Below are 9,150 nucleotides of genomic sequence, written 5' to 3' on the forward strand. Positions count from 1 at the left end.
AGGGGGGGAAAGAAGAGGATCCACTCACCTCCCTGCCGTTCCAGCGACGATCGGCGCCCCCCTCCGCTCTGGCCGGCATCTCCGCTTCATCTGACGTCAGCGCCGGGTCCCGGCTTGATGACGTCATCAAGCCGCGACCCGGAACTGCTCGTCAGACAGAACGGAGATGCCGGCCGGAGAAGAGGGTCCCGTGCGGCTCATCGCTGGAGCCTGGAAGGTAAGTGAAGGCTGCTGGCAGAAGGGGGGGCCCAGGCCACCAAGGAGGGACACAATGCCAGGCAGCCACACACGGGATCCGGCCGCCTGACCCCCCCAAACGTGCGCACCCCCTTCCCGCGCAAAATGCCTGGTCCTTAAGGGGGGGTAGGTGGCCGGTCCCGAAAAGGAATGAGCATCAGTAAATATACCTTATTGTTTTTTTGTTAATTGTTCTTCCAGCACCGAACATAATTAAATCAAGCCCAAACCCCAAACAATCCTGATACTATAAGGGTTGTCAATTCAGGTGTCACTATGACACCCCTCGCCAAGAACTACTACTGATAATCCTGGCACTTTTCTCAGATCATACTTAGCAAACAAAGGGAAGACAATGGGGACACTTAGAGCCCAATATGGTGTAGTAACTAAGTTGTACAACCAAGATAAGGACAATATCAATAGAAGATTTACCTAATAAACCAGGGTTACTGCAATGCAACGAACATGACAGGTGGGTAGATTAGACCTGACCCCGCTCAGGTTAAGAATTTTTTCTCTGCAGATCAGAAAGATGGGGTAACACCCCTCCACCAAGGGCAGACTAGACTAAAGACTGAAGAGTTTAATAGAGGCGCCACAGTAGTCTGGGACAGACAGAGGCGCTTGGCTCTCATACTGACCCTATTGCTATTGCTCTGTTATATTGCCTGATGAAGCAGGATCATACCTGCAAAACATGTTGCAAACTTGGAGTGTTATGAATAAATTTTTGTTTGTTTAAAACCAACGATTTGTGGTGTCTGCTTGGGGGAAATAAGTCCACCTCTACCTCCTATTTTTAAATGGATTTTAATTGTTTTATACTACTGTGGCGCCTCTGTTAAACTGTTCAGTTTATACTTTGCAGACACTGCGTTCTCCACCGATATGTCTCCTTCCACACAGGGACGGATCTAGGGGGGGGCAAGCAGGTCTCTTGCCCCAGGCGCAGTTTGCTGAATTCTTAAAAAGGCGGCAAAATTTGGATGGGGAATGGCAGTTTAGGTGCCAAAACCTGACCTTGCCCCAGGCGCAGCTTGGGGCAACTTGGTCTAGATCCGTCCCTGCTTCCACAGATTACCAGTGGGGGAGGTTGAATGGTTGGCTGGCTGCACTTATGTAGTTACACAGTAAACTCTTGACACAACCCTTATATTGATTCCCACAATTCCATGTGGGGACACTTCTGTGCTATAGATGTACCTTGCCTTTCCAATAGGATGAAGGAGAGATTACATGGCACATGCGACACTAAATGAAGAAGGCACTGCTGTGAGGACTTTTTGGCCACCTTGAGACATATTCAGATTCCTATCTGTAGGCACCTGCATGATGTTATTGTAGCTCATTCTCACAAAAAAATATTCCTAGCTATTGGGTGTAAAGAGCCATCACAGTGAAGTGATTAACCAGGAAAAGTTTTTGCTTTCCATTTTGATTATCTGACTCTAGAGAAACAATAAGAAGAACCAACTACTGGATATAGAGATGTCTTATCAGCCACCTGATTAATGATAAGTTAAACTCTGTCACATGTAAAGGCCTCTTCTCTGAAAGTAATACTGAAAATGCTGAAAATCAAATTGTGTTGAAGTTAAAAGCAATGAAAAAAACAAAGGTACTGAGATCAGGCAGTAAAGTATGGTAGTTAGCAAAAAAAATTAATAGAATAGATAGAACACTATAGGGATTCCAAGAATTGCAAAAAAAAATGATCACTACAAAGTATGTCCACAAAAAGACCATATTAAAAGGTCAGGAAACACTACAGAAGCCTAGATCCCCATCACTCACCATCATGCACACCTTCAGACCACAATAAAACACTCAGTTAGCTTGTTAAGTGGACCAGTTCCACATTACTGAGAATGTCAAAAGCTGCAATAGCAAAGCAAATGAGAGTAGCAACTGACTATATGGAGCTGATGGCATTTCAAAAGAAAACTTTCTTGCTTGTTTGAGATTTTCAAACAGGACAGGTAACTTCTTGCTTAGTTCCAGGACTCCTCATTTAGACAGCAGTGTTGGAATGTCAAGTGTTACTCAAAACAGTAACAATAAAGTTGTTGCAATGTTGCCCCACATTTGGCTAGTGTCAAGCTCACCACTCCTGGAAGGTAATGGTCCAGATAGTGGATCAATAAAAAGTAAACACATACTGGGGTTGATTCACTATGGCAAATAGCGTGCCTTATCAGAGGTAACATGCCTTATCAAAGTTAACATGCCTTATCAGAGTTAGTGTGCCTTATCAGAGTTAACATGCCTTATCAAAGTTAACATGCCTTATCAGAGTTAGTGTGCCTTATCAGAGTTAACATGCCTTATCAGAGTTATCATACCTTATCAGTGTAGCATAGTGAGCGCTACAAACCTATGCCTGCTACTTGACGAGAAAATTGTAAAGGACACATACAAACAAATAACACTTACTTGCCCAGTCTCAAACTATTCTGAAGCAGGTGCTGATGAGCAAAGTTTATATAGACCAAAAACAGCTGACAAATGTTAAGGAGTACCACCTAATCAAAACACTTGCATAATTCAACATTACGCGCAAATTTCTACGCATTCAAAGTAATGCGCGCTATATAGTTCCAACGCCCATAGAGCTCTATGCAGTTGTAAAGCATATTGCCAGCGCGCGCAGTGCATGTGTAATGAGCGAGAGCTGTCTACCCCACCACTCGCTGTGCAGTTTGTAATGCATGCTGTGTAGTTTTATGCGCGCTGTGTAGTTTTAACGTGCGTAAAACTTTACAGGCACGATGACGCGTGTAATTCATGTAGCGCTCAAGCGCTATTCAATAACGCTGTTAAGTGAATCAACCCTTTTGATTGGCCCAATGGGCTGCCTGTCACTTGACAGGGAACTTGACAGACAGCCTGTTGGGCCAATCAAAGTGCAGGGATAACATCCTTTAAAGTGATTAGACCCGCATGGGGCTCATGGCAGGATGAGTGGAGCTCTCGTCATTGCTAATTAGCAGGCATAAGTTCGTAGGGCTCGCTATGCTACTCTGATAAGGTACGCTAACTCTGATAAGAAATGTTAACTCGGATAAGGCACAATAACTCTGATAAAGCATGCTAACTCTGATAAGGCACGCTATTTGTTATAGTGAATCAACCCCATAATGTGTACCTCTGACTTTCTCTACCCACACTGAACTAAGCACTGATTTTTTGTAAGCTCAAATAACCTTAAAATTGATGTTGGCTAATTCTATACGTTTATGTGTTGTTTAGTGTATATTATAAGTATTGCTATTGGCAGTGAGTATTGAAATTTGAAAATTTATCTTACAATTGTGCTTGTTTGCAGTTGTATAACTATCTATCCAGGGGGTAAGATTTCTGCATTCATTGGCTACCTGTTCAAAAAATTTGGTCTTGAAATTCCACTTACTGTGACCTAAAAATCTACAACAGGCTGTGGCAGCATTGTGGTTGAAACAAGCTCTTGTGCATGGGGGGGCGGCGTGGCGGATAGCGGTGAATCGGCGCAGGGCGGCAGCGATCGGGAAGTACACGCAGCTAGCAAAGTGCTTGCTGCGTGTACATAAAAAAAATTATGCAAATCGGCCCAGCAGGGCCTGAGAAATCCTCCTGCGCGCGTAGCCCGACCTGAGGTCGGCTTACCGCCAAGGAGGTTAAACAATAAATATAAACTGTGCCTCAAAAAAAACCCAAAATAAACATAGGCCTATAAAAAGAAAACATCAAGCAATGCACTAGAACAAACTCAGGGCTGACTCAGGGTAGCCGGCAGAAGCTATAGGTAGAGCCTGCATACAGCGGCATTTGTAACTCTTCTCCCCTGGAATCCACTGGCAGCCATTCTTCTTCTGGACCTCAGAGGCTCTCGATCCCTCTGGTGAGATCGCCATCTGTCGTCGTGATATAACAGATGGCGATCTCACTATAGGGGTAGAGTGCTACCAGGTGGAAGAAGGGAGAATTGCAGTTCCAGAACCAGGGGAATTGAGTAATTGCAGGGGCTGCCACAGATCTAGCTAGCGGAATTATTTTTTCCTACTTTTAGGGTCTAAATGCTTGTAAAAAAAATTGCACCGCTTTTAGACCCAAAAATCTGTAAGTAATCATACCACTAGGCAGGTTAACCACTAATTTGTGTGCAGATCAGGAATGTCTTTTGCGGTTCAACAAACCTGTATCCAATAAGAGCAGTCTTTGTGAATGGGCCCATAGAAATGAGTCCATACTACTTGCCCGTTGGCCTGCTGCTGTTCTAATATGAACTGTTCCTTATTTAGAAAGTATTAAAGGGAATCTGAAGTGAAAATAAACTTATGAGATAATGATTTTTATGTGTAGTAAAGCTAAGAAATAAAACATTAGGATTAGACACATGAATGTAATATTTTTTCCAGTACAGGAAGAGTTAAGAAACTTCAGTTGTTATCTATGCAAAAGAGCCACTGAGCTCCACGACTTTTAAAGTCGCAGAGAGTTCTGTCGTCTGAAGCTTGTTATCTTAACTGTTAGTCACTGTATTTTCTTTTTCTGTGCAGAGAACAGTTCAAAAGTTCGCTAGCCTGCACTGTAAAATCATTTAGAATGCTGAGTAGTGTGTAAACTGCAAATATTAGAGAATGATGCAATGTTATAAAAACACTATATAACTGAAATTAAAAATATGAGAATATTTTCTTTGCTACTAATGTTCTAGTAATTATCCATACAACACAACCAATTCATTATATCATTTTTTTTCTGCGTCAGTGTCTCTTTAAAAAGTGGATGAAAATGGGGATCAATAATTCATTTCATGCATAAAAGTGAACGTACATTATTAAAAACCTTAGATTTAATAAAAGCTGATAGCAAAACTATTTTTAAAATAATTTCACATGTTTATATTATTTTGATTCAAAATGTCCAAAGCTTAATGCACAAATAATAAAATAGATCTGTATTTTTTCCCCTGCTAGAACATTTAAATCCCATTAATCCCAAAAATTCACACGTATTGTACATTTGGGCAGCAACAGCCACATTGTCACCGGCAGAGACAGAATTAATGCTTTCAATAGTCTTACAATATTTACAAAATTCACACCATATTTCACAGGTTGTTAAAATGCACAAGCTTAGCAGTAAACCTTTTCTTTTTTTGCTCTTGAAATCCAATGTACACTGAAATTTTTAATGTGGCGCCATTATAATGTTATAATAAAATTCTGTATTGCACTAATTATACATTAAACCTTTGCGTATTTGTCAAGGAGCTTTAAATGCTGAGAACAGGTAAGCTAATGAGCTAGATTGCTGAATTATACAGTGGTATGCTGCCTGAGTCTGAATGTCGGCTCTTCCGCATAATTTTCTCATTAAAGTATCCTTTTTAAATACTGACCTGCGTTATATCCACTTCAGATGTAATAAAGACTGCCCAAAATAACGCAGTTTTTAGGCATTAAAGTCGAACTAGAAGGCCAGGAAACTGAGGATGAGGTGTGTGCTCTTCTATCCTCTGTGCAGCTTAACCAGTTCACCCCCAAGGGTTTTTATCCTAACGGACCAGAGCAATTTTCAGTTGTCAGCGCTCCTCCCTTTTATTCCCTAATAACTTTATTACTACTTATCACAAGAAAATGATCTATACCTCGTTTTTTTCGCCACCAATTAGGCTTTCTGTGGATAGTACATTTTGCTAAGAATTTTTTTATTCTAAATGCATTTTAATGAGAAAAACAGAAAAAAAAAGAAAAAAAATCATTATTTCTCAGTGTTCAGCCTTTATAGTTTTAAAATTAAACATTCTCCTGTGGATAAAACAAACACGTTTTATTTGCCCAGTGGTCCCGATAATTAAACCGTTTAGATTATGTCCCTACCACAATGTATGGCGACAGTATATTATTTTGAAATATAAGTGGTTATTTTTCTGTTTGTTCTGGCCATAATTACAAGCCCCTATGTAATAAATTAAAATTAATTTTCCCCCATAAAATATAGAATAAAAAAAGCTGAGTCCCTAAGGTAACTATTTATTTATTTTTTTTAAGCTGATTTTTTTTTTTACAAGTGTTTTTTTTGGGGGGGAGGGTTGGAAGTGTAATTTTATTAATGATGTGTATATACTTGAAAATGTATGTATTTTGTAAGTGTAATATACTTTTTGGCCACAAGATGGCGCTGGTGAACACTCATAGGACGTGTTCACTTTTTTTTTTTTTTTTTACACACTTTATTAAACTGTTACATTTCCTGTTTATGTGAATGGACGTAGCCGCTGTTCGCGGTCACGTCCATTCACTCCAGGCACTGCGATTGGGTAGAGGACTGTTCAGTCCTCTTCCCCAATCGCCCAGCACGGGATCCCGACGGTAATGGCGGCGGTAGCGGCGGACACACGGCGGTAGCAGCGGCGGGAATGCGCGACGTATTAAAACGTCATGTTGCTGTTAATAGCGGTAAGCATGACGTTTTAATACGTTAGGATGGCGGTAAATGGTTAAAGGACAACTAACGAGGGGGATATGGACGCTGCCATATTTATTTCATTTTAAGCAATATCAGTTGCCTGGCTGTCCTACTGATCCTCTGCCTCTAATACTTTCAGCCACAGACCCCGAACATGCAGCAGATCAGATGCTTCTGACTAGAGATGTCTCGAACATAAAATTTTCCGTTCCCGAACAGTGAATGCAAATGTTTGTGAACATGCAAACTTAACAAACTACCATAGACTTCAATGGGCAGGTGAATTTCAAAAACCACAAAGACTGTTTCTGGCCACAAAAGTGATGGAAAAGTTGTTCCAGGGGGTCTAACACCTGGACTGTGGCATGCCGGAGGGGGATCCATGCCAAAAGTCCCACCACAAATTACGGAGTTGACGCAAAGACGGGTTTTAATCACTAAAGGGCAGAAATCACATTACATTCCTACAAATATTGCCGTGGAGTGGTAACTTAATGTGGCAACGATAGCAGTAGTGTGCACAGCTCTGGGTGTCAGTGGGCTGTGGCGTGTCACACAGAGAAATGCAGTAGTACTATCAGAACACAGTTAAATAATAATGCACTGGAGTGGTTCTGTGCCTGCAACATAATCAGGCAACAACAATAGCAGTAGTGTGTGCACAGCTCTGGGTGTGGGCAGTGGAGTGTTACAGACAGAGAAATGCAGTAGTACTCAGAATACAGTGAAATAATAATATACTGGAGTGGTTCTGTGCCTGCAACTTAATGTAGCGACAGCAGTAGTGTGCAAACAGCTCTGGGTGTCACTGGGCTGTGAGTGTCACACACACAAAAAACAAAACAAAAAAACCCACAGGAGACTGATGTACTAGCCCTCAAAAGTGCTGTTTGGGGAGCTTTCACAGTGTGGCTCCATGATGATACATGGGGGGGGGGGGGATTTCAAACATGCCATATGTTTGCAGTTTGCTGAGAACGCAAACAGCGGAAATTTGCCGGTAACTGTCCGCCGGCGAACTGTTCATGCCATCCCTATTTCTGAATGTATTGTCAGATCTGACAAGATTAGCTGCATGCTTGTTTCTGGTGTGATTCAGACATTACTGTAGCCAAATAGATCAGCAGGGCTGCCAGGCAACTGGTATTGTTTAAAAGGAAATAAATATGGCAGCCTCTATATTCTTCTCACTTCAGTTTCCCTTTAGGTAGGCGTTAGTACATATGTGTAAAAAAAAAAAATCCTTACAGAATTGTTGTGTATGGCGGATGCCACCCTATTATTTTACTATAGCAACATTTTAAGCCCTTTTTATTATTATTATTATTATTATTAATATTGATTTATAAAGCACCAACAAATTCTGGGGTGCTGTACAAAGAAAGAAACAAAACATGGGGTATAAAATAAATTATAAAATGTATAATTAAATTCCAAGACACAAAAGGGTGAGAGCCCTGCCCTTGCAAGCTTACAATCTAAAGGAATGGGGGAGGGGAGTGGTGGGGTATAGAGATATAGTGAATTTCCGCTGTTCGCATTCTCGGCCCCTATACATCATCATGGAGCCAAACTTTGGCCCTTACCTCACAGTCAGCAGACACATGGCAGCCAATCAGCTAGCACCTCCTCCTGGACTCCCCACCCCCTATTAAAAATCAGTTGCGCTGACCATATTGGATTCATTCTCTGCTGGCTGCTGACTGTTAGTGAGAGCAGGGTCAGACTTGCTGCAGATAAGTAGGGAAAGTATTAGCTAGGCCTGTGTTCTTGTTCCTCACTTGCTGTGAAAGCACCCCAAACAGCCCTTTTGAGGAAAACAAAAGTTTGCTTCTAAGGGCAATAATGGTTGATTTGCATATATTTGCATCTCGAGCTCACTCCAACCTGAATTATTGCAAATACTTTCTGTATTAAGAAAGCAAACTTTTGTTTTCCATAGCATTTTAGGAAGGGTGCTTTTTGGACCATTGTAGCCCCTTACACACTCCAATGAGGTCTGGTTCACCATGAATTTACTAGTTAGTCTGTACCTCTGGGTTTTTCAAGTCCTACTCCATAGAGCCACAATGATCCATACCATGCACTGATGACGATCAATCAGTCCAAAACAGTCTGTATGCATGTTGGATTATTTTGGCTCTGTACAATTAACAAGCTGACCAATCATTGCATTCCAGCGGATCTGGAGATGTGTTTAGCTTCTAAAGGTACAATGGTTGATTTGCATATATTCAGCAGTGATGCACTCGGAGACATCTCAGAGCTCACTCCAACCTGAATTATCGCAAATTCTTTCTGTTTTAAGAAAGCAAACGTTTGTTTTTTAATGTAGTATTCACAGTTTAGATCTTACTCTTTTAAATATACTCCCAAAGTATATCTGATTCTTGCAGGTTGTAGAATATGAGATACATTAATTACCGTATTTATTTTTAAAATAATATGAATAACGTCCAT

The sequence above is a fragment of the Hyperolius riggenbachi genome, chromosome 2 (genome assembly GCF_040937935.1).
Source record: "Hyperolius riggenbachi isolate aHypRig1 chromosome 2, aHypRig1.pri, whole genome shotgun sequence".
Lineage (NCBI taxonomy): Eukaryota > Metazoa > Chordata > Amphibia > Anura > Hyperoliidae > Hyperolius > Hyperolius riggenbachi.